Source organism: Temnothorax nylanderi, unplaced genomic scaffold, assembly GCF_030848795.1.
Source record: "Temnothorax nylanderi isolate EJ_2023f unplaced genomic scaffold, tnyl_v1.0 TNYL_tig1164_pilon, whole genome shotgun sequence".
Taxonomy (NCBI): Eukaryota; Metazoa; Arthropoda; class Insecta; order Hymenoptera; family Formicidae; genus Temnothorax; species Temnothorax nylanderi.
Genome location: NW_027250226.1, coordinates 1,872 through 27,116, shown reverse-complemented (window position 1 = coordinate 27,116; position 25,245 = coordinate 1,872). Strand labels below are relative to the sequence as shown.

At 42.1% G+C, this 25,245-nt stretch overlaps 1 long non-coding RNA gene across 1 annotated transcript; it reads left to right on the top strand.

The window, feature by feature from the left end:
• Positions 1 to 705: 705 nt before the first annotated feature.
• Positions 706 to 24,554, top strand: LOC139786840 (uncharacterized). Its single transcript, XR_011722437.1, has 2 exons — positions 706 to 1,017; positions 24,382 to 24,554. It is a non-coding gene; the product is annotated as an uncharacterized lncRNA (long non-coding RNA).
• The last annotated feature ends 691 nt before the right edge of the window (positions 24,555 to 25,245 follow it).

Here is a 25,245-nt window from a genome sequence, read left to right as displayed (position 1 = left end):
AAATTTAAACATTACTTTCTCACAATTTTCAAGTATGCAAATTATAAATTTGCACGTTGCTTAATCAACATTTTATTTCGCTCATAGAGCTTCCTCTTATGAGAAAGCCTTTTTTTATGTATAATTATTAGTAGATATTTGCGGCAGTGTGGTCTAGTGGTAGAGCGCCAGACTCGTAATCTGGAGAACCAGGTTCGAGTCCACTAGAGCACATGTAAACATGGAATGTTTTTCCGAAAGCTGCGCCCTCCGTGCAAGATAGGCTCTTGTGCGGAGCAAACTGGGCTCCGTTTTTCGGAAAGCGGAAAGCGTTAAGCCGTTGGTCCAAAGAGTTAAGTGAGAGGAGAAGGGTAGTATTGGATGAGAATTGAATAAAAGGGTTGGGAACGTCCCTACAAAACGCCTTGCAACCCTGAGGGGAGTCAATAAACGTATTTAAACAATTTTTTTATTAGTAGATATTTATTAATTTGGCTTCCTCATAGAGGTGCGCGCGCGCGCACACGCACACGCACACGCACACGCACACGCACACGCACACGCACACGCACACGCACACGCACACGCACACGCACACGCACACGCACACGCACACGCACACACACACACACACACACACACACACACACACACACACACGGACATTTTGTAAAAATGTGATTTTTCGACGTTTTAGAACATTCTAAACACATTGGCAAAAAAAACTGAAAAATGAATTTTTTTCATAAAAAGAAAGCTTCCTCTATAAGGAACCAATATAACTTTTATTAATTGTATTGAATTAATTAAACTGCGCGCTTTATAGGTTTGTTTCATAAGGCAATTTCACAAAGCGGTGTTATCACAAATCCTTGGGCCTTTGATGACTGGACAAATAATGAAACAATCTTGGGTTTTAAACTCGTCGAAAAACTTGGAAAGGCGACTTCAGATCCGAAAGTCGCCTACGAATTTCTCAAAACAATCGATGCAAAGAAGCTCATAAAGACTGAACAAAAATCACTCTTATCAGAAATAGTAAGTATCTTATAGCGTTTTCCATTGGGAAAAACTCACTGGCACTGGCAACACTGAGTGCTTGAAGCGTATTTCATTGGTAGAATTAGTGAGCATGTTTCTGAAAAACTCGAAAACTGACCCTTATGAAAAAGTAGTACTGGTTTTAATACTGGAAAAAGTATTGGTGAAAGTACTGGAGACATAAGTACTCAAAGTACTACTAAATTCGACCATACTGACTTCGTCAGTACTCCTTCCCAGTACTCATCCAATACTCATTCAGTACTCCCTTCAGTACTTCCTCTAGTGTACTCCCTCCAGTACTCCCTCCAGTACTTTCTCCAGTATGCCCCCCCAGTACTCCCCCCAGTACTCCCTCCAGTACTCTTTTAGTACTTATCGAATAATCATGGGATACTAACGTGTGGTACAGGCGCAGTAGGGGAGAGTGGGCACCCTTGAACCATGTTTTTTCAAATCACATTAAAAATGATTTTTAATAACTTCATTGTAATATAAATGAGACTATTCGATGTTTAATATAATAAACTTTGTTTGTAAATGATTTAAGAAGTAAATTTTCAGAAATATTTTGCAAAAATAATGATATTTCGAAATGCTGCGTTTGTCACAGTGGACCCCACGCGTGGGGTCGATTGAGCCATAGCGTAGGGTACACTGTGACATGTAATGTGAAAGGTAGGGTACCCTGTGACACGTACAAGAGATCTGTTTAAATCCTGCTTATTACAAATCTTTGGTCAATTGAAAAACCACGACTGTGCTAGAGAACCAATTTATCAATAATCGTGTCATATTTGTTTCATCAGATGACCTAAGAAATTGAAAACTGAAAACAAAGTCCTATAACCTCACTTTTTGTCGTAACCTAGCAGAGATCAACGAATATTGCCTCACACCCTGGCGGAAATATTTCTACAAAATTTAAAAAAAAATAAAAGTGTGCTACAAAAAACTATAAAATATAATTGCCAGAATCTATTAAAATCTACATAAATTTAAGAAGTGTTACAGAATTCTACATAAAAATGCTAGAATTGGAACACTTTTGTAAATTTATGTATTTTTTTATTGGATCTTGATCTATAAATTTTTCGGTGAAACTACGTCAAACTACAACTAATACTGATATTCTACACATTTCTATGTCTATTTGAGTACAGTAGACTACAAGGAAATACTACCCTGGTGGAAATAATTTTACAAATTTTTTATGAATAACTACAACTTTTTGGATATACTACAAACAAAATAAAAAATAAAATTTACTTCTCTCGTTGAACATTATTTTATTGCTGAAAATCTTGATTACGTGCAAGCTTAATTAAATAAATTTATATTGTACTTAGAAAATTTGTTTACCACCGCTGGATTTGAACCTGAAACCCCTGGCTCTTGAGTCAGTCACCTTCCGCACTGTGCTACAACATTGATTCATGAAGACGTTTCGTATTGTCTATATATGTTACACTTATTGTTAGCAGACGTACGGAAGGTGTTAGTTCTTAATAAAGTCGGTTTATTATATATATATTTCTTACAAAATTGATGTCGGTCATCGATTCGATATCGAATCGATGACTTATCGACATCGAATTTGACATAAAAAATCAGCCGATTTCAATCAAATTGTTTTGGCATCAAGTTGCTTCTTTCTAAGTTACTTGTGTTCAAAACTCTAAAAATTTTGTCTAAAATTAAGAGACTATCACCATATAGTATGCAGATAGCCATGTTCAATTTTAAAATGTCATGAACCAATCACATAGCCGTATTAGCGTCTTAAGATATAACTTAAGACGGTCTTGAAATAAGATCCGACTATGAATAACGACCATAGTCTCTTAATTTTAGACAAAATTTTTAGAGTTATATTGCTACAACTTGATCTATAAATTACGGGACAAAACTACGTCAAACTATTACTATTAAAAATTTGAGAATCAATAAAATCTTAAAAAATTAAAACATCTGCTTACTTGTAGAATACTACAATTATTTATAAATGACTATAGAAATCTACCACAATTTACATATCGTAAAACTATGCAACTTAGAATCCAATTCAGTTTTTAGTTTCTCATAAAATACTACAATTTTGTACGAATAGTAACAAATACCGATTTGTTTGTACAGCTCAAAAATCTATTACAATTATGGCTAATTAAAATTTGTAATTTTTAGTTAAATGTTACAAGTTTTTACACAAATCGTCCAAAATTCATCTATTATATTAATAACTTCTTAATTCGCAGAAGTCAAAATACTTATGTTTTTATTTTTGTGTAGTCTGTTGAAAGTCCAATAGAAAAATACATAAATGTACAATTTTTTACCTATATATATTTCTGATTCGTGAATGGTTGTAATTTTGCATACAATACTACAAGATCCTACAGAAAACGACAAAATCCTTAAGCCTTTTACAACTCGTGAATTCATGAAAATCTACATAAATTTGCTTTTTGTAGATGTTTATAAGATACTACAAGTTTACATGGAAATTAACAGACCTTCAACCAAACTTTCAACCTTTCCGTGGAAAATTGTAGTATCTTATAAAAATCTAAAAAAGCGAATACATGTAGATTTTCATGGATTCACGATTCGTAAAAGGCTAAGAATTTTGTTGTTTTTTATAGGACCTTGTAGTATTATATGCGAAATTACAATCATTCACGAGTCAGAAATTTAATAAGGTAAAAAATTGTACATTTGTGTATTTTTCTATTGGGTCTTACAGCAAACTATACGAAAATAAAAACATAAGTATTTTAACTTCTGCAAATTAAGGAGTTATTAATAATACATAAATTTTGGAAGATTTGTGTAAAAACTTGTAACATTTAACTAAAAAGTACAAATTTTAATTAGCCATAATTGTAATACATTTTTGAGCTGTACAAACAAATCGGTATTTGTTACTATTCGTACAAAATTGTAGTATTTTATGAGAAACTAAAAACTGAATTGGATTCTAAGTTGCACAGTTTTACGATACGTAAATTGTGGTAGATTTCTATAGTCATTTATAAATAATTGTAGTATTCTTCAAGTAAACAGATGTTTTAATTTTTTAAGATTTTGTTTCTTCTTAAATTTTTAAAATTTGTAGATCTCTGTACTATTTCTTATTAAATTATAGTTTTTCATGAAATACTACTTGCAATAATTTCTTGATTTGAGAACATTGTAATTTATGGTACTATTTCGTAGATATTTCTACAAAAAAATAATTATTTCTACAAAAAATTAAATATTTCAACAGAAATGTACAAATTTCTATTTTTAGTCAAATTTTGTAGTTATTCATAGAAATTTTTCCGCCAGGGCAACGACTCGATTACATGTGATCTGTAACTAAAGGGTGAAAAAAAGAGAAAATGAAAGTGTGGATATGATTATCGATGGAAATTATTTCATTTCATAGGAAAATTTAGGCACTAATACATTTACTATTCCGCGATCGAAACACACTACGGAAACTCGCGCTGTCACGTAGGTAGGTTAGATAGTTCTGTAAGCGTGGCACAGAGGACCCCATCAACCTGCGTCACATTGGACCCCACTGAACATCGATATTATTTATCGTAAATATTTCAGATACAGAACAATTAAACGTTTTTGTGCGCACGTTGGTATTGAACCTAGATCCCGACAAACGTCTTATGAATTTTTTTTTAACTGTAGAATCCCTAGAAATCCATACATATCAAAAAGTTATGACAAGTAAAAATTTACTTTGCAAGGCTCGATCCAATTACATATCTGCCTTTAACTAAAGTATATATGCTTATTTCGGCATAATTTTTTGATGGAAGTTATATGTTTTGAAAACGAAAGTTTTCATACCCACCGTCACTATTTTGCAGAACGTTAATACAGAAAACTCGCACTGTCACATTGGATCCCGTGGCTCAAGGGAGCCCACTCTCCCCTACTTACGCAGTACTATCCAAGTAGAAAAAAAGTCAAGATGATATCAAAATAACGTCATATTGATAGTTTAGTGTGTTAATTTAGTATTTTATTAATTTAGTATTTCCAAGATACGTTACGAAAAAGTAGTACTAGCAATCAATACTCAGTTCTGAGTGATCAGTACTCGTAGTATTGACAGTATTAGTATGTTAATACTCATGAATATTGCAGAATGGTCAGTACTGTGCCTATTAATTTCTTACAGTACTGGCAGTACTATCATGATAGTACTCCGTATATTAATCTGATAAAGTACTGACCACTTCAATACTTTGAAGTACTAATGAGTATTATTGCTTTTAGTACTGCCAGTACTGTAAGCACTGACAGACACAGTACTGACCATTCTGCAGTATTCATGAGTATTAACATACTAATACTCTCAATACTACGAGTACTGATCACTCAGTACTGAGTACTGATTGCTAGTACTACTTTTTCGTAAGGGGAGACACTGAGTGCCAGTGAGTTTTTTCCAATGGAAGACGCCTTTAATATTCTATTTGTTATAATATTCGAAATGTTCGAAAGAATACGTTAGTTATACGTTACAAAAGGAAAGAAGACATGTGCACACATGCCAAAAACAAAAAGAACGGTTTATTCGTGCTTACAGCTTAGAGCCAGCGCACGTACATTAGTCGTAGCGTCTTACGCCTTACGTGAGAATCTTGCGTTACACGACACGTAAGCTAATCTTACGGCAACGCACAAAGAAAAATGTAACGTAACTAAGGACCAGTGCACGAACATTGCCGTAGCGTCTTACGCCTTACGTGAGAATCTTGCGTTACGCGACACGCAAGCCAATCTTACGGCAACGCACGAAGAAAAGTGTAATGTAACGTACGTAACATATAAGACTAATTGTTACGAATATAAGTTTTATTTCTAATTTTTCTATATCATTTGATTTATTAGTTTTGTATCTCGCGCTTTTATATTCTATTTAGTTAAGTTGAGTTGAAGTGCACTTGCACATTTATGTACACTTTTCTAGTTAGTTAATTTGAGTTGAAGTGCACTTGCACATTATACACTTATGTACACTATTCCCTATTGGAGAGCGCGGTAAAGATTGTTGTGAGCGCACAACGTAGTTAAGACTAATTAATGCACTTGGCAACACCAAGTGCCTCCGATACGAAATCCGACCCTAGCGACGGACATAAAATCCACATCCGCCGAAAAGACTGACGATTGCATCGGGCGACCGATCATCCGATGCAACTCGACACGACCAGAAACGCTGACCGCGTAGGGTTAGCGCTAACGCGGGAGCCCCCGAGTTAGTGACAAACGCGGACAAATACCGCCGAATCCGACGATCGGCGGGCAGTCGTCAGTTAACAACGAAACGGTAACGTGCGTCTAGAATATAAAAGCGTTTCAACTTCGCGAGTATCGGAACTAGAATAAAGGGAACTGATGTAAAGTGTTGTAACGGCCTCACTTTGTTGGTCGAACGCGGACTAACTCGCCGGATCAGGAGTTCGATTGCAAGGCCCAGAGACAACAGTCGGATTACAATGCACACGAAATCGTTTATTCAAGTTAGTATGTACAGAGAGTGACGGCACGCGGCGTTACAATGTGGCGTGGCGGAACACGCTATGGTACAAGCCGCAGTGACGGAGCGCGGTCTTACTTTACGGAGCGGACGCGATACGTACAGCGAGATGCGGTGCATGTGCACTCGGCGCGGTCAGGCGGGGAACGGAAACGCGGTATCCGGAGAAACGCGGTATTACTTTACGGAGCGGGCGCGATATGTACAGTCGAATTATAAGCGGACGCGATATGTACAGCGAGATGCGGTGCATGTGCACTCGGCGCGGTCGGGCGGGGAACGGAAACGCGGTATCCGGAGAAACGCGGTATTACTTTACGGAGCGGGCGCGATATGTACAGTCGAATTATAAGCGGACGCGGTATGTACAGCGAGATGCGGTGCATGTGCACTCGGCGCGGTCGGACGGGAGGACGGAAACGCGGTATCCGTAGAAACGCGGTCTGACCTTACGGAGCGGACGCGATACGTACAGTCGGGTTATAATGCGAGTACGCGGGGAGCATCCCGGAGGAGCACGGAGTCCCGGGGCAGCGGCAGTGAGAGTCCTCGTTGCGAGGCCGAGCGTGCTCGACCCCGCGTAACCGTGCCGTCGGGAGTTCGGTGGGCAGGAGTTCGGGGGACACCTGAGAGCACTTAGTCTAGACGCGGAGCTCCGAACCTTGTTTAGGGTGTCGCCCTAGGATTTGCTGGGTAGGCTTCGTCGGGAACAGCGGAATGCTGGCGAGAAGACGAAGTGTTCGCTCTTGCCGGAGCGCCGGTTTATATACTGGCGCGGCGGGTCTGCTGGGAGGGAGGCCGACCGCCAGGCGAGCCGCGTGGGGGTTCACGCTTACGCGCGCTCGCCTTCGGGGCGAGTCGGCTCCCTCCGGCGCTCGTCGGCGCCGTGCGGGCCGGCACCGGTGCTGCGTTTAGCCCGCGCACACGGTGCTTGTGGAGTGCTTTAAAATAATGTGGGCGCACCGCGCCCTATCCTCGCCCGACGGAAGATCGGTCGGGCGGCATCCGGCGGGTGGCGGCCGGGAACGATGCTTTTCAGGGGTGCATCGTTACACCACCCCCCCCCTCTTAAGGGTGCCTGAACCCAGAGGCACATTGCTCGGTTGGTCGGAGGTATCGGTCGTTCTGTTGGGTGGTCCCTTAGGCTGGTTTTCTCCGGGACTTGTCTTTGATCCACCTTACGGATCCGTCACCGTTGAAACGGACATGCCAGCGGCGGTCTCCAAGCGTGGGCTTGTATTGCCGGGAGACGTGGCATGCGAAATGGGGTGTCTCCACTACTACCCCTGGCTCGACCTCGACCGGGATTGGTGGGGGCGGCAGTGGTCCCATGATCCGCGCGGGGTTGAGGGCCGGTCGCGGGCGTCGCGGGGCCTCGGTTAGCGGTCGGGGTCGTCGTGGCGGCGGTGGTGGCGTGGCCAGCAGCCATGCTTGCTTCGCCCGGTTGGCCGCGTCGGACCGTTGGATAACCGTGCCGACCCGCGGTATGTTCCTCGGCGGCGTTGGTCCCGTCGGCGGCGGTGGCGGGGCCGTGTCGGCCTCGCCCCGGTAGAGGGTGGCCCACCCTTGGCGGATCCCGGAGTTGGCCGGGTCGTATTCCTCGTCGTCTTCGCCGAGGATCTTCGCGATCTCGGCGAGGATGTCGCGATCCTTTGCCGATGCGTCTTCTGCCATCGTTGCGATCGTTCTGAGGATCGGCTCTCGTTCGCTTCGGTACGCCGGGGTCATAGCGCGTGTTTGTGTTTCTCGGTTCCTGGCAACGTTCTTTCCGCCGGAGATCGCGTAACAATGTTTTGTTCGTCGTCGTTTATGTTTCGTCGCGGGCGTCGTGGCGGTTCGAACGGCGGCGGTGATTGGTGCGAGCGCGTTTCCCCCCCTCCCCCCAGGGTCTGGACCAGGTACGTCGGGCGGTGGGTCGGCAGGGGCGCGCTTAAGGTCCTGCACGTGCACGTGTCGGTACCATTTCCCTGCGCGGCTGCGGAGGTCGACAATAACGGGCGATATAAGGCGGCGGACCTCGAGCGGGCCAATAAATTTTGGCGCGAGCTTCGCGTTAAACGCCGCTTCTTTGTTGGAGAGCGGGCGGTCCCGTTTCCATACCCATTCCCCGATACGCGGTCTCCAGTCTCGGCGGCGGAGATTGTAATGTTTCTCCTGGTGCTAGAACGCGCGAGCCAACTGGATCTTGACTAGTTCGTAGGCTTCGGCTAATCGGCGGTGTATGTGGGCCGGCGGTGTCGGGTCGTCGCGCGGCGCATCCTCCCCGGGGCGGCGCAGTTCGCGGCCGTGATTCAAAAACGCGGGCGTGTAACCCGTCGCGTCGTGGGTTGCGGTATTATAGGCGAACTGGAGTTCCGGCAGATGTTCGTCCCAGGCTTTGTGGCGTTTCGCGTATTGCGCGATCATGGTTTTGACTACGCGGTTGGTGCGTTCCACGGGGTTGCAGTGGGGCGCGTATGCCGGCGTAAAGCGATGGCGGATTCCGCAGTCGGCGAGGAGTTTAGCAAGCTGCCGGGCTTTCAATTGCGTGCCATTGTCCGACAGGATCTCGTCCGGGCATCCGTGTCGGAGGATGATGGCGTCGGTTACGTGTTTTACGATGGCCGGCGCGGTGGCCCGTCGTAACGGCCGGAGCTCGACCCACTTCGTGAAGCGGTCCTGGATGTTGAGGAGCCAGATATGGCCGGCGGCGGATCGTGGGAGCGGGCCGACGAGGTCGAGGGTGACCTGTTGCCACGGGTGGCCGAGTGCGGTCGGGTGTAGCTGGCCGGCGGGCTTCTCTTGCGCGACCTTATGGGCGAGGCACGTCGGGCACTCGCGGACGTAACGGGCGATGTCGCGGAACATCCCGGGCCAATAGTATCGGTGTGCGATCCTCGCGATTGTTTTTGCTATGCCGAGGTGGCCGGCGGTCGGGGCGTCGTGGTACTGTTCGAGGAGCGGTCCTCGTTGGTCCTTCGGTACGCATTCTTTCCACTGTTTGGCGGCCGGGGTGTCTTTAAAATCGAGGCTGTGGAGCACGTGCTTCCACAGCCGGCCTTGGTCGATCCTGAGATCGGGCACCTCGCGGGGCGTAGTTTCGGCCGCGTGCCACATGCGCGCATACCATGGGCACTTCGTTTTCGTGACGCCGAGGACTTCGGGTTGTCGGGATAACGCGTCGGCTACCTTGTTGAGCGCCCCTTTTCGGTATTTGATCTCGAAGTCGTATTGTTGTAATTCAAACGACCATCGTCCCAACCGGCCGGACGGCGACTCTAGCTTCTGTAGCCATTTCAGTGACTGGTGATCGGTGATCACCGTGAATCGGTACCCCTCGAGGTAGCCGCGCATCCGTCGGATTCCCCAGACTACTGCCAGGCACTCCAGCTCGGTCGCGCTATAGTTCCGCTCGGCGTTATTTAGCGTGCGGCTGGCGTAAGCGATGACGCGCTCGCCCTCGGGGAAGTATTGCGTCAGCACGGCCCCCAGGCCGGTGTTGCTGGCGTCGGTCTGCAGGTGGAACTGCCGCGAGAAATCCGGGCATGCGAGGACGGGCGCGGTCGTCAGAACAGTTTTTAGGGCCGCGAACGCGTGTTGCTCGGCTTCCCCCCAATTCCACCGGGCTTGCTTCCGGGTCAGGGCGGTGAGCGGTGCGGCGAGGGTCGCGAAGCCCCTGATAAAGCGGCGGTACCACGACGCGATCCCTAGAAATTGCCGGACTTGGCGAACGTTTTGTGGTGCGGGCCAGTTCGAAATGGCATTGACTTTGTCCGGGTCGGTTCGTATACCGTCGCGGTCGACGATATGGCCGAGATATTTGATTTGGTCGGTGCAGAATCGGCACTTTTCGGGGTTGATCCGGAGGTTCGCTTCGCGAAGTCGGCGGAACACTTCGCGCATGATTCTGAGGTGTTCCTCGAACGTCTCTGTGATGATGACTATATCATCCAAGTATACGAATACGGACGGTTCCAGCTCGGGGCCGAGGACGGTGTCGAGCAGGCGTTGGAAGGTGGCCGGTGCCGAATGCAACCCGAAGGGCATGACTTTAAACTGCATCAGCCCTTTGCCGGGGACGGTAAACGCGGTCACGGGTCGGCTGGCCGGCGCGAGTGGCACCTGCCAATACCCGCTTTTCAGGTCGAGGGTGGTCAAATATCGGGCCCCCCGTAACTTGTCCAGCGTCGCGGTAATCTGGGGCAGCGGGTAGGCGTCCTTCTCGGTCACGCCGTTGACGAGGCGGAAGTCTATACAAAATCGCGGTTTGCCGTCTTTTTTCCGCACGATGACGACCGGCGAGCTCCAGGCGCTATGCGACGGTTCTATGACCCCTTCCTGGAGCATTTTCTCGACTTCGGCGTCGATAATCGCCTGCATGGCCGGGTTTCGCGGTCGGTAGCGTTGTTTGATCGGCCGGTCGGTTTTAACGCGGATGACGTGTTCGGCGCGGTCGGTGGGGCCCTGCACGTTTTCGAACTTTGCGAGCTCGTCGGCCAGAAAGCGGCGGAGACGTTCCTCTTCCGGTAGCGTGGCCCCCTCGGGCGGGGGCTCCACGGTGGCGGTCCGAGTTCCGGCGTCAGGCGGAAGCGGGGGCGGTATGGCGAAATCTAACTTCGCCCACAGGTCTACGCCGATCAGTATGTCGTAGTCGAGCATCGGCATAATTTGAAAACGGTGCCAAAACATGCGGCCCTGCACGGTGACCGGAATCGTGATTAGGTCCGGGATGGCGGTGCTCGACCCATCGGCGAGGTGTACTTGTCCGCTGACCGGCTGGATCGGAAAGTCGCGGGCGAGCCGGTCGGCGGTGTGCGCGTTCACGAACGAGGCCTCGGATCCGGTATCCAGTAAGGCGTCGAACGGCTGCTTTGATACTATTACGGTTAGGTGCGGGCGCGGTTTGTACGTTAGTCGGAGGACCGGGGGGCGGCCGCCTCTTCCCCGGTCCGTGCGGCATTTCCCGGCGGCGGGTGGCAATCTTTCGTAAAGACGCCATCCCGGCCGCATTGGGAGCAAAAACGGCGCGGTGGTCGCTGGCAATCAAAACGCGTATGGCCTCGCTGCTTGCACCGCCAGCAGCATTCGCGGCGGTCGTAGGCCGCGGCGGCGACCGTGGGTTTCGGCGCGGCGGGCTGACGGGCGCGCGTCTGTTCTTCTATTTGTTCGAACTCCTCCGCCAGGCGCAGGATATCGCGGGTACGCGTCACGGTGTCGCGGCGGACGTACAGCTGGTACCGTGGGTGCATATTGTTATACAACGCCTCGACTTGGTCGTCCTCCGCGAATCCGGTGGCCCGTCGCATCATGGTGAGCATGTCGGTCGCGAATTTCCGGTAGGGCTCGTCCGGTCCTTGCAGGCGGGTCTGTATCTCGCGTACTAGTTGGGCGCGGTACCGGCGCGGGAGGTAATAGTCGCGGAAATCGGCGCAGAAGTCCTCCCACCCCTGCCAGTTGGGTCGGTTGTTCCGGCACCAGAGGAGAGCGTCGCCTTTAAGCAGTTCCGGCAATCCCGTCAGTAATTGCGCCCCGGAGTATTGATACGCGTTTTTCAGCTCCTCGAGCCGCTCGAGGAAGGCTACAGGGTCTCTCCCGTCAAAGTGGCACCCCCATTTCCGGATCTGGTCCATGACCTGGGCGGGCGTCTCGCTGGGGCGGCTACTCGCGGTTGCAGAGAAATTTGCAAACGGCGTCGTCGTTACGAAATTACGCTAATCTCACAGCAGCCATTTTAGGCGCCACGTCCGAGGAGAAGTTGAAAGGACCGCCTCAGCGCTCGACATATAATACCGACCGAAACAAAAACGGTCAGGAGCAAACCCGACAAGCTCGAAGCGTTGGAGTTGAATGCGATAAATGCGGAAAGCTAGGCCATAGCGGACAAGAATGCCGCATTAGCCGATACGCCAATAGATGTTCTCTCCCGAGAGCAGAAAAACCCAGCGGAATAAATACCGTTGAGAAGTATTGCTTCCACTGCAATAAAGAGGGGCACAAACAGGAAGATTGTTGGCAGCTGAACGGCCGACCCGAAAAGGAAAGAACACGCCAATCTAAAACTGATGGAAATAAAAAACCACAGGTATTGGGTGTACAACTTAGTTCGGTTCGTTTTCAAAAGATGGCTCTAGGTGCTATAAATGGTTGACGGCGACAGCTGATTTTTGCTGTATCGTGAAGTGTCAACATCTGTCAACCAAATATTGTTTACAAGCCTTTGAGTTTTGCACAACAAGTTTAATTTTTACTGCGTTGAAAATGTCGAGTTTCGTTCCAAATAAGCACCATTTGCGGGAAGTTTTGATTTTCTGTTTCAATTGGAAGAAAAGTGCAGCTGAAGCGCATCGAATGCTTGTGGAAGTGTATGGTGAATCTGCACCATCGGATAAATCTTGCAGAGAATGGTTTCGACGATTTAAAAGTGGTGATTTTAGTGTTGAAGACAAAGAGCGTTCGGGTCAACCGAAAAAGTTTGAAGATGAAGAATTGAAAACATTACTCGATCAAGATTCGTGTCAAACGCAAGAAGAGCTCGCAAAAACATAGGAAGTTACTCAACAAGCTATTTCGAAACGACTCAAAGCCGCGGGATACATCCAAAAGCAAGGAAATTGGGCCCATATGAATTGAAACCGAGAGATATCGAACGACGATTTTGCATGTCCGAAATGTTGCTTGAACGGTACAAAAAGAAGTCTTTTCTGCATCGAATCATTACCGGGGGCGAAAAATGGATTCACTACGACAACCCGAAACGCAAAAAATCGTATGTAAAGCCCAGCCAACCGGGAACATCAACGCCGAAGCCGAATATCCATAGTGCCAAGGTAATGCTCTGTATTTGGTGGGATCAGAAGGGTGTGATCCACTATGAGCTGCTAAAACCTGGTCAAACCATCACGGGAGACTTCTACAGGCAACAATTGATCCGTTTAAAGCGAGCTATAGCCGAAAAACGTCCAGAATATGTGACCAGACACGAATCCATAATCTTTCACCATGACAACGCTCGGCCTCATGTTGCTGTTCCGGTTAAAAACTATTTGGAAAATATCGGATGGGAAGTTCTGGCTCACCCGCCTTATAGTCCAGACCTTGCCCCTTCCGACTACCATTTGTTTTGATCGATGCAGAACGCTTTGACTGGAATACGCTTCACTTCAGAACAGGGTATCAAAAATTGGCTCGATTCATTCTTGGCTTCAAAAGATGAACGCTTCTTCCGCGACGGAATCCATAAATTGCCAGAAAAATGGGAAAAAGTAGTGGCTAGCGATGGACAGTACTTTGAATAAGGTATTAATTAGGGCTTTGATTTTATTCCGTTTTTCGAATAAACGTTTAAACGTGAAACGTTTATCCGTTTACATTTTCTTCCAGAAAAACGTTTACGTTTAAACGTTTAGTAAACGTTTAGTAAACGTTTAGTAAACGTTTAGTAAACATTTAATAAACGCTTAGTAAACGCTTAGTAAACGTTTAGTAATCATCACTGAGAAAATTATACATTGTTATTTCGTGCGTGCGTGCATGCGCTCGCTCTCACTCGCGGATGTCGTCGATGATGCGAGCACGCGTGACAAAAACTTGTCGAACTGTGTCGTTCCCTCGTGCTTTTGTCTGCCCCTATTTACTCCCCCCCTTCCCCGCGTCAAAATTAGGACTCGCTATTATTTAAACAAAAACTCATTTACTCGTATATTTAGTAAGTACATTTATTTATGAGTAGAAGAGAGTGTTTTACAAAATTAACTATTATTTATATGCTTTATTTCATTTTAAGTCAAAATTGCATCCAAATCTGAACAAAAGAATACTTTTTTATACCGTTTTTGTTTAACAGTGCGTCATATTAACAACAATATGTAATAACAATAATCTAAAAACAATCACTAATTGTGATTCATTCTTGCTTTTATACCAGCATCCGAATGCGTATTCGTTTTGTTCCAAGTCCAAGAAGTGCAAGCAGCGCGAACAAATCTAATTACTTCTGATTTATTGAATAATAATGACTAAAGTAACGATAAAAGTAACGAATTCGTTTCCGTTACTGTAAAAATGTGACGACGTCACCGGAAAGAAAGTAACGGTAACGATATTACAAATAATACATTACTTCCCAACTCTGACTATATTTGTAATAAATATTTTATTAATAAAGTACATTCAAAAATAAAACACTTAAGAAAGGGATAATAAACGTTTATAGAAAAACGTGAAAATATTCGGAAAAACGTTTTTAGTAAACGGATATGCTATAAATATACGTGTAAACGTTTAAACGTTTAAACGTTTATCAGGCCCTAGACTTAAAACACGTGTATTCGGAAAAACGTTTCCAATAAACGGATATGCTAATTATACGTATAAACGTGTTTCCGTTTAAACGTATAATAGCGAGCCCTAGTATTAATTCATTTTATCGTTCAAATAAATGCGTTTTTCAAGCAAAAAAACGGACCGAATTAAGTTGTACACCCAATAACCACAGCGAAAGCGTTTAAGCATACGTCAGACAAGGGCGATGAAATATCGAATAGCAGCAGCAGCGGCAGCAGTAGTAGCAGTGAAGAGGAAAAGAGACCGAGAAAGCATAAGGCGCGAGCCGTGAGCGAGTATCAAGTTACTCAAGTGACAAGCAAGACTAGTAAAAATTATAATCTAGATCTCGTGACACTCCCGATGCAGGAAACCAAAACGGGAAAAATGAATTTTTTGCTCGATTCCGGAACAGCACTAACCTTTATCAAAATAGGAAATTTGAAAGGCAATACACAAATGCGTGAAAAGAAACTAGCACTGACAGGGATAACAGGACACCAACTGTATACCCTTGGAAAAATAAAAGCCACAATAAAATTGGGAAAACAAGTCATACGCCACACAATATACGTGGTAAACGACGACTTCCCGATGGATTATGAAGGAATACTAGGAATCGATTTCATCAAAAAGCACAGAGCTGACTGTCTCCATAGGAAAAACGTATTGAGAATCGGCGGAGAACCGAAAAAACGGAGAATCGAAACATGAGATCACGACGCGAGCTAATAGCGCACCGGCGAACGTCCGCCTACCCGAGAAGCATAAAGAAAAAGTAAATAAAAAATCTGACGTTTCAAGAGAAATAAAATTACGCATCGTTATAAATTTTCTCATCTTCTATCAGCACCTCACAACAGGAGCGTCGGCGTCGCCCGTACCACCGTACCAAATGTCGGAAACAGACAGTATTGCTCAACATATAAACAAGATTGATGCAATGGCGGTGGCATTGAGAGACGTCGGAGAGGTTGTGAACGACAGTGACAAAATTGCAAAGGCGCTCGGTAGTTTGCCAATTAAATATCACGGCTTTGTCACTGCATGGGATTCATACGATGAAACGAAGCAAACGTTTGACAACTTAACCTCGAGACTGCTGAAAGAAGAGCAACGGTTAACTCAGTTCGAAGAAACGGCAGGAGCATTTGCAGCGCTCAACATAAATAAAGGTAACAAACGGAATTCAGTAAAAGCAGGACAGAAAGGTAGCGGTTCTCAGGAAAAATCGAATAGTAATAAAGTCGATAAGAAAAATATTGAGTGTTTTCATTGCAAAAAGAACGGCCACTACAGATCGGAGTGTCGCAAGAGACTGGCTAATTTGAAACGTGCAAATGAAGAGAAGGATACGAAACATCAAGCTTTGAGTGTTGAACTAAAAAACATTTCTACGTATGGAAATGAGAATGACTGGCTCGCAGACAGTGCTGCATCAAAACACATGTCGTATCATAGATAATGGTTTGCCACATTTACTAAAATCGAAAACAGTAATATTTCTGTTCAAATAGGGGATGATTCATATGTTCAAGTAGAAGGAATAGGCACAATCAAAGTTCTGGCGAAGGTTAACGGACAGTGGGAGCCACGTACACTCGAAGATACTTATTACGTCCCAGGACTCCGAAAGAATTTGTTTTCAATAGGAGCGGCGACGAACAAAAACTTGAAGGTGACTTTCGACAACAAGAAGATGGAGGTGTACAGTGATAGGCTGCTAGTCACAGGCATCAAGCAAAGTAACCAATGCTACAAGATATTCTTCAAAACAGCTATCAATGATCAAGCGAATGTCTCGATGCTAAACACGATTATGCTGTGGCACGAAAGGATGGGCCACGTCAATTTTCGAACGCTTAAGGAAATGGCAGATAGTGGACGACTTCCAGGACTACAAATCAAGAATCTCGATGGGCTATTCTGTGAGACGTGTCAATACGGTAAATTGCACCGTCTACCATTCCAGAAAAATCTAAATTCGCGAGCTCAGGAACCTGGCGAGTTCGTTCATGCGGATTTGTGTGGTAAGATGACACATCCTTCCGTTGGCGGTGCCAATTATTTTCTATTATTTAAAGACGACTGTACCTCCTACCGAACGGCTTATTTTATTAAACACAAGAGTGACACTTTTTCAAAGTTTGTCGAATATCATAAATTCGTTGAAAATCAAACCGGTAACAAACTTAGAAAAGTTAGAAGCGATAAAGGTAAAGAATTCGATAACGAGCAGTTCAGACAGTACTTTAAAGAAAAAGGAATCATTCATGAATACAGGTGCTCCGTATACTTCTGAGCAGAATGGACGAATTGAACGAGAGAACAGAGGTCAATCGTAGAGGGTGCCCGGACCATGTTGCTTGCAGCCAACCTTCAACCTGGATTATGGGCAGAAGCTGTCAACTCTAGCATATATACTTTGAATCGAAGGCCACGTGAGTTGGATAAGAAGTTACCATACGAATTGTGGTCAGGTAAAACAGTTACACTCAATCATCTACGTAAATTTGGCGCTGAAGTATATATTCATGTTCCAAAACAGTTCAGGTCCAAATTTGAAAGCAAATCAAAGAAGATGATTCTGGTAGGCTACGATAGAGATAGCTCAAATTACAGAGTGTTTGACCTAAAAACATCAAAGATCACCGTAACTCGAGATGTTGTATTCAACGAAAGCAACAGCAAAAGTCAAGACAAGGAATCCAGTTGTACAACCTTTTCTTATGAAACACGTGACATTCAAGAAGCTGTGGATCGAACGGAAGAAGAAGACGGACAAGCAGTTATGGAGGCAGAAAGAGACAACGTTGGTGGAATCGAAGACAACGTGAATGATCAAGAACATCAAAGATGAGTGCTTCGAGATCGAAGTACACTGCGTCACCCTACTCGCTTCAGTGAAGAGCATTATCTGGCATGTGCAGCAACGGTTACAGAAGAGCCACAATTCTACAAACAAGCAATATCCTGTAAAGATGCTGATAAATGGCAACTAGCAATGGAAGAGGAGATGGCATCGTTGAAGAGAAATAAAACATGGAACTTAGAGCCACTACCACCGAATCGCCGAGCAATCGACTGCAAGTGGGTTTATAAGATCAAGTGCAAACCCGATGGATCAATCGACCGATATAAAGCACGACTTTGTGCGAAAGGCTTTCTACAAAAAGAAGGTATAGACTATAAGGAGACCTTCGCACCTGTAGTAAGGTATAATTCGGTCTGAGTACTGCTGGCACTAGCAACGATCTACGATTTGGACATTAAACAATTCGATGTTAAGACGGCCTTTTTATATGGCGAACTTTTAGAAGTGTTTATGAAACAACCTGAAGGCTTTATAAGCGATGACCCAAGTCTAGTTTGCAGATTAATAAAGAGTCTTTACGGATTAAAACAATCGCCTCGTTGCTGGAATGAGAAATTCATCGAATTTCTTGAAGAGTTCAATTTCGAACAGTTGGAAGCAGATAAATGTGTCTTTCGGGCGGAATATGAAGGTGTCGTGATCTTCCGGGGACTGTACGTAGATGACGGCCTCATTATATGCAAGAAGAGAGAGCTGATTGACAGGATTCTGGGAGAACTTGGATCACGATTCGAAATAAAAATAAACGATCCAGAATGCTTTGTTGGACTTGAAATCAAGAGAGACAGGACAGCAAAGAAGATGTTCATCAACCAACAGAGCTACATTACAAGAATGATGGAGAAGTTTAATATGCAGGATTGCAAGCCAAACGCAATACCTGCTGATCCAAATACCGAACTAACAAATGATTATAGTCCAGCGAGCATCACTGAAACGCAAGAACCGAATTCCATTTCGCCGAATTCCATTTCGTGAGGCAGTAGGGAGTTTAATGTTCGCGGCAATAGTATCATGTCCAGATATTATGTTTGCCACTAGTCAAGTGAGTCGATTCTTGCAGAATCCTGGTCAAAAACCCTGGGCAGCTGTTAAACGGATTCTACGATATCTTCAAGGAACAAAAGACGTAGGAATCATTTACAGTGGGGACACTGTTGATCTAAAAATGTTTGCGGATGCTGACTTTGCTGGCGATGTGGATTCAGATCAACGTCTGGGTACATTAGTACTCTGGCAAACGGACCAATTACATGGAGTTCGCAACGGCAAAAGTGCGTTGCACGTTCCACGACGGAAGCCGAATACGTGGCTGCTTCTAATCCGGCTCAAGAAGTCGTCTGGTTACAAGCATTGCTTCAGGAATTGACTGTACCGATGGAACAACCCACGAGGCTACTGATGGACAATCAAAGCGCTATCAGATTGGTCAAGAATGCGGAACATCATAAATTGACGAAACATATCGATGTCAAATTTAATTTTATTTGTGAGTGTGCCGATAACGGTATACTTGAAGCCATGTATGTATCTTCTCAAGATCAATTGGCTGACTTTTTAACCAAACCACTTCCACGAGATAAATTTAACAATAATTGCATTCGTTTATCCATTACTTCTTTTTCATAAAAATTAGCAAGTCAAAAGTGGAAGTGTTACGAATATAAGTTTTATTTCTAATTTTTCTGTATCATTTGATTTATTAGTTTTGTATCTCGCGCTTTTATATTCTAGTTAGTTAAGTTGAGTTGAAGTGCACTTGCACATTTATGTACACTTTTCTAGTTAGTTAATTTGAGTTGAAGTGCACTTGCACATTATACATTTATGTACACTATTCCTTATTGAAGGGCACGGTAACACGCACTTGTCCCACGAATCCCGGCAAGACAACATGTCGGTATATCGCCGTTTGCAATAAAGCAACGTTCGTGTGCGCAATATAAAAAGATAAGCTTTATTCCATTTCCCAGACCTCCAAAATAGTTAACCACGTAACACTAATTACGTTACGTTCTTCTTTGTACGTTGCCGTAAGATTAGCTTACGTGTCGCATAACGCAAGATTCTCGTACGCTATGGCAATGTACGTGCGCTGGCCCTTACATATAATAGTATAGTAATGTCCTTCCTTGAAAGTCGCAAATGCCTTATGTTTGTTTTCTTCTCTGCTCTTATAATTCCTTCTCGTGACTTATTCCGACATCTCGCAGCGAAATGGCTCGTTTTTCCACAGATAAATTTCTTTGCTTTACCTTTTTGTCCTTGCCATTCTTCTCACCCGTCTTAGTATATAACGCTACTGTTTCTGTTTCGCCGATAGATTGTGTATGATTTTCCTTTACGTCTTGTAATAGCTTGATCTTCATGGCGTCTGCAGTTATAGAAGGGCCCGAACTTTCGCGGCCCATTATCATGGGTCTATATTCCTCCGGAAGACCCGACAGAGGCTACTGTCACAGTATAAGTACATACAGTATATATATAATGATATAAAACCAAATGGCACACAATACGATTTTTAGATGTAAAAAAAAGAAAAAGGATTACCTTTGATATAAATAACGTATAATTTTCGACATGATCGACGTGAGATCCCTGCCCGGCCATAGAAGGAAACAGAAAGAGATCGGGATCGGAATTACATGCAGATGGCGTTGGCATAGAAGGATACCATATGGACATACAAACTTGTCCATTTTGGGATATTCCTAGAGTGTCCACAAATGTATATCCTATGGATATCTTTATAAGGTCCATGGACATCCTGACAAAAAATAGACATAAAACGGACATCCATAGAATATCCTATGCTGTCTGGGTATATTATTTTAAAATATTTATATATTTCATTGTTTTTATCCTTTTAATGTAAATTGCAATTCTGGATGTTCCCTTTTATTATCATGTCCATAGGACGTCCATCGGATATCCTATGGACATGTTTTACGGATATAAGCATGTCCACCAATTTCATAAACAGATATACCATGGACGTCCTCAATGTCCTTAAAGGACGTCTTATGGATGTCCATCAGATATCCGTGTGCTGTCTAGGTAGAGACACTGAACTTTTTTAGTGGTCTTCAATTTCCAGTTTGCATGATCGGTATATCCTACAGAGAATATGGCGGCCTGTATGTATGACAAAGAGGAAAATACTTCTCTCTCTTTCTCTCTTACAGCTCTCTATCCTACAGAGAAGATGGCGGCGGTCATGTGACCTGGAACCCACTACATCAAAGGTGCCGACGCTCAGTGTCCCTACTGTATGTACTTATACTGTGCTACTGTTGTATACAGCTGACATTTTGCACAGTTGGTAACGTTCACCCATAGAGAACAAAATATTTAATAGATATCCAGTGGATATCTACATAGCCATATGACGTCCATATCTATTATGGATATTTAATAGATATCTAATAAATGTAAAAATATCCATATCTCTCAAATAACCAACAGGGATATCTATTAGATATCCACACGTTATCCACATATCCATGCCCACAAAATATCTATCAAAGATATCCATTAGATATCCACGCGTTATCCACATATCCATGTCCACACAAAATATCTATCAAAAATATCCATTAGATATCCACGCGTTATCCACATATCCATGTTCACAAAATATCTACACAGTAAAAAAGTTCGTGTATTTTTGTTAAAAAAGGTCCTTGTTAAAATTTATGTGTTAAAAATGTAACATATTTATGTGTTAATTTAACTAATTTTGATTATGTTATTTGATTTATTTGTGTTAAATTCATATTTAAGTAAATCAAATGTTAAATATATATGTAGATAATCGTAAGATTAACATAAAAATAATATAGTTTTGTTTAAAAAATATTTTTTTTATTTATATTTAACATTGTACAGATCTTTTTGTTGTACATAAAATTTTTGTTTACATATCATCAAACTTTTTTTATTTTGTACTAAATTATAGACATAATATTTATATCATAATTTGACATGTTTACATTATGTTAAATTAACAATGAGTGGACCGTTTGGGACATGTAATTTATGTTATATTTAACATTTCCAACTGTGTATCAAAGATATCCATTAGGTATCCACGTGTTATCCACATATCCACGTCTACTAAGTATCTACCACATGTCTACCACAGATATTTACTAGTTCGTAACAACGCCGCTAAGCGGCGCATAATGATAAGACCAGCTCGTAAGTAAATTTCTGTTGGAAGCAAATATAACCAGGTCTCCGGCGAAGCAAAATCACGACATCCGCGGGTCTTCGGACCCGGCTCCTTTTTTAAATCTATAAAAATAATATTTTTAAGATGTTAATTCAACGTTTATGTCCTTTATGGGGTTCTATTTGTATATAATGGACATATATAAAAATAAAAAATATCGAATAAATATCCACGCAAATATCTCATCAATATCCACTAGTCGTGCAATAGTTATTTATATAAATATCCACTGGATATTTAATGGATGTCTAATGGATATCCATTAGATCTCGTATTGCGGACATTTGGATATCTATTGGATATCTAATGGATATCTCGTAGATATCATGGATATACATTGAAGATATTTAATAGATATCTATTAAATATTATGTTCTGTGTGGACAACCTTGCCATAACTCTAATGTAACTCTGATCCGGTGGAAACAGGCAAACTAACCTAACTTTAACTCGATTCTGACTCGACTCTGACCCGATTCTAACCCTCGGTGGAAACATACAATTAGTACGATCTTAGCACGTGCTTTAGATTAATCTTCTCTGTGTCTGCAGTGTATTCTGTTGTACCCAGCACATAGCCCCATAGATCTTTTGCTTCAAGACACGTGTGCATCACAAACTTCCACGAAGAGTAGTTTTCTCGACCCATAAGCTTTTCGACTTATCCAATTTCATGGCTTCCAGAATCTTCCATTATATTGTCTCTGACACGTGGCACTCACATTCGGTCACTTTCACTTTAATTTCCGCGACCCGCTTCTTCCTTTTCTAAACAGCTCTTGCACTGAATGTCACGTTAATTTAATGTTTCTGAGCTCATAACTTGTTATAATATTTGAAATGTTCGAAAGGATACGTTAGTACGTTACGAAATGAAAAAAGACATGTGCACGCGTAAGGGCCTGAGCAGAATAGCTGACTTATAATTTTAAGACAGTGTTTTATGCTTTAAATCTTTGTTTTTAGCAACGCACAATACTGTCTTGTGTCTCAAGTCTTACAATGTTGACACTTTGTACACTCGTTTAAGACTTGAGACACAAGACAGTATTGTGCGTTGCTAAAAACAAAGATTTAAAGCATAAAACACTGTCTTGAAATTATAAGTCAGCTATTCTGCTCAGACACTAAGCTGCCAGAAACAAAGAGAACAGTTTATTCGTGCTTATAGCTTACATAGGGAGCTTTCCAGCAAGCGACACAAGTCGACACAAGTATCGTTTTATCTTTGTTACTCATTACCAAAAAAGAAAGATAGAACGATGCTTGTGTCGACTTGTGTCACTTGCTGGAAAGCTCCCTATGTATGCAAGTTTAACGCCTATTGAGTTAATATGAAATAATTTTCCTAAATGTAATAATAAAAATAACACGATGTTATATATGCGGTTTGGCGTGAATATATATATATGATTATATGATATATATACGAGAGTGTGTAACACTAACTAAAAACAGGGTGCAAGTAGAAACTTGTACATTGCTTCCTCATATTTTTTAAGTAAGCAAGTAGAAACCTGCATTGCTTCCTCTATTTTAAGCCATAGTTATTTATATTTATTTATTTTGGCTTCCTCATAGAGGAAGCAATCAAAATTATGGACCTTTAACCGCATATAAAGCTGAATCTAATCAACCAAATCTTAAAAAATTATATATGAAATTGGGGTAGAAAAGACTGAAAAATATAATTAATCAATTCTTAAGTTATAGAAATTTTAGTAAGTTTGGCTGTTTTTTTAACAGAAATCGGTAACCCCTTTATTATTAACAAAATTTATTAATTCTATTATATTCTTCAGTCTTTTCTACCCCTATTTCATATATAATTCGTTAAGATTTGGTTAATTAGTTCTGGAGTTATAGAAATTTCGGTAAACTTAGTTATTTTTTTTTAACAGAAATCGGTAACCCCTTTATTATTAACAATTTTTATTAATTCTATTATATTCTTCAGTCTTTTCTACCCCTATTTCATATATAATTCGTTAAGATTTGGTTGATCAGTTTTGGAGTTATAGAAATTTCTGTAAATTTGGCACAGACATACACACATACCGACATTTTTTTTAATGCAATATTTCGACGTTTTAAAACATTCTGAACATATTGACATTAAAAACTCAAAAAACAATCTTTTCTTTGGTTTCTTCTACCCCTATTTTATATATAATTCTTTTAAATTTGGTTGATTAGAACCAACTTTATACGCAATCAAAGGTTCATATACGAATTTACGAAAACAAAGCTTCCTCTATGAGGAAGCAAAATAGATTTCATTTTTAACACTATTGCAATTATTACACAAGCGCAATAGGATATTGATAATATTGCTATAGATGTATAGATTATATATGTGTGCATTGAAAAAATGTTTTTATTAATAATATCTTCTTGCAGGAATACCATCAAATTGTTCTCACATTTAAACCAAGTTTAGATTCCAAGTCACCAAATCCATTTCTTCCGGAACATCCACGCACGTTAATACATCGTGGAGTTACAGTGCCCTTTCTTTTAGGTTTTACCAGTCAGGAAGGAATATTTTTTGTACGCAGCAAATTTTTTGGACGTATGTATATATTTGTTTTTGCCTTTATTAACCTTATTTAGACTGCCGGAAAAACCACTTTTGTGGCTCTGAACAAATCTCGACATTTTGCGCATGTGTTTATTATTTATATTTAAAAAAATATGTAAAATCTTTAAATGGCGCCAATTGCAAAGAGAATATATATATATTGCTTTGAAAAATAATTGTTGCGCAATTACTTTTAAAAAATAAAACTCAAGTGGTACGTATCTTTGTATTCCTATTCAAGGGTCTTCTCATTCCAACCCAAGCTTGAATTCTTTTTAACAAAATTATAATATTACAAAGAATCATTTTAATCACAAAGAAAGAGATAACAGTACAAAATAAAAATATTTAATTAAAATAAAAGTAAATTTTTCTTGTAAAAAAACTTGGCGCTGCTTTTTTACTCCCGCTGCATACTTCCCTAAATTATGTTTATTGCTTTTTTATTCAATCAAAAATTTTGTGCTTTATTAAATTTAATCAAAATTTTAGTATTTTATTAAATTTCAAGGTCTAGCAGCGCCAAGTTTTTTTACAAGAAATATTTATTTATTTTATTTTAATTAAATATTTTTATTTTGTACTGTTATCTCTTTAATTCTTTGTGATTAAAATGATTCTTTGTAATATTATAATTTTGTTAAAAAGAATTCAAGCTTGGGTTGGAATAAGAAGACCCTTGA